Here is a 2,500-nt window from a genome sequence, read left to right as displayed (position 1 = left end):
GCATACTTGTGCTCCTTCTGTGACAACCTGTGTCATTCCAGGAGTATGGTTGTTGGCCAGTGACATGTTGTCAGTGCTGACACAGAAAGGTGGCAGCCTTTTATACACTGGCAGTACACTGACCTTCAGGTACCTGCTGTCCTACTAGGCACCATAACTCTCAACTGTCCTTTTCAATACCTCTGTTTTTAAAATCTCAATAAAAAATTTAAAAAAATTTACACCATACAGAAAATTTCACCCCACATATGGTTGAAAAACCCCAAGTTGTAAATTTTTAAATTTTTTTATAAATTGCTTAAAAATCCCTTTAAGTTAGTACATTCTCCACTATACATCAATTTAAAGGCTGTTCATGTATGATTTAAGTCTGAAGAAGTGATCATATTGTGAAACAACTTCAAAAGTTACTTCACATGGCAAGTGTAGAAATACCAAGCATTTTACCCAGTATCTGTGCCTTTTTTATTAAATTGAATTTAGAACCCCTACCTGTCTAGTTATGTGTTCTACAGTTCTACACCATTATCAAATGCACCACAGAGCTTTCTGGATTTAACAGTGTCGCAAGGTACAAGAGCTCTTGTAAAGTATGGCAATGGGAAATGTACTGGGTGGGAAGGGCATCAAAATACATTACCTTACAAACATACACACTTGCAAACACCTTCACACACATGCACACACATTTCACACAACTGAGTGTAGAACCCCTGCCTACCTAGTTATCTGTACTATACTGTTATTTAGTTATTACACATATCACGGAGCTTATAGGGCTGAGTGTTATCCAAAGGTTCTTCTAAGGGCAATTACATTAGCAGGACTGCTAAAGTGGGGCACTGGGAAGTGTTGTGGGTGGGAAAATCCTCAAAATACTTCAGCCTACAAACATACACACACAAACACACACACACACAACACACACATTTGCCAGACCTGAGAATAGAACTCCTGCCTATCTAGTTATTTGTACTATAGTGTTATGCAGTTATTGCATGTGCTACAGAGCTTATAGGGCTGACAAGTGCCCAGAGGTACTTCTAAGGTGAATGACATCAGCAGGACTGCTAAAGTAGGGCACTGGGAAGTGTTGTGGGTGGGAAAGTCCTCAAAATACGTCATCCTATAAACATGCACACACACACATACACACACACACACACATATTTGCCAGAACTGGGAATAGAACCCCTGCCTATCTAGTTATTTGTACTATACTGCTACACAGTTACTATATGTGCCACGGAGCTTATAGGGCTGGTGCTGTGCAGAGGTACTTGTAAGGGGAACGACATCAACAGGACTGCTAAACTGGTGCACTGGGAAGTGTACTGTTTGATAATGCCCTGAAATTGTTTCACCTACAAAAAGACAGACACACACACACACACACACACACACACACACACACACACACACACACACACACACACACACACAAACACACACAGACTTACATTTGCTAGGCCTGAGATTAGAATCCCTACCTATCTAGTTATTTGTACTATGGTGCTACACAGTTATCACATGCAATACAGAGCTTATAGGGCTGACACATGTACAATGGTACTTTTACTGTGAATGACAGCAGCAGATCTTGTGCAGTAGGGCAATGGGAAGTGTCCTGAGTGGGAACAGTCTCCTAATACTTAGACCTACAGAACTACAGACACACACACACACACACACACACACACACATACACACACACACACACACACACACACACACACACACACACACACAGGTGATGTGATATTATAAGTCCCACCACAGTACTATTACACAATGGAGCTCACCTTCATGCTGGCATGACTGGTTACAACCAGTATGCCACTGTCCACAACAGGACATCACTTTATGCCATTCAGGATATTTGTGTGTGTGTGACTCATTCTGTGTGTGTCCCCCTCTGTTTCTCTATCAGTCTCTCTCTTTCTCACTGTCTGTCTCTCTCTCTCTCTTTCTCTTCCCCACATCTATGTGTGTATATGCTTGACATATTGTTATATGTGCCTATATATATATATATATATATATATATATATATATATATATATTATATACTGTATACAAGCAACAGATGCGGATGAACCAAATATGAGCCACCTACAGCTAGCTGAGGGTAATCCTGTCTGATGGGTGTGTGTAGGGGCAGTTAAGGTTTACATAGCTGTCTGTAGGCAAAGACATATATGCACAATATAGTTATATAGTCCAATGTGGTTCCAACATCTGTGATTCTCAAATGTAGGAGCATGCCCAGTGTGACCTTCTATAGTGAGAGTGGGACTCCATTCCAGAGATAGGTGTACTCCAGTCCAGTGTTTTGTGTGCTACAGCCATACCTCTCAAAAGTAAAGAGGACTTTGCTAGAGGTACTGGGTTTGTTTTACTAGACATTTTCTGACATATCTGAAGTCTGACACTGAATGTTTTTTCATTACCAACAGACACCCAACACACAGTGCTTTACCGAAAAATTTAAACAAGAAAT

This window comes from Protopterus annectens, chromosome 2.part0 (assembly GCF_019279795.1).
Source record: "Protopterus annectens isolate FY-2018-M chromosome 2.part0, PAN1.0, whole genome shotgun sequence".
NCBI lineage: Eukaryota > Metazoa > Chordata > Ceratodontiformes > Protopteridae > Protopterus > Protopterus annectens.
The sequence above is the reverse complement of the archived record's forward strand: the minus strand, read 5'-3'. Positions refer to the sequence as shown.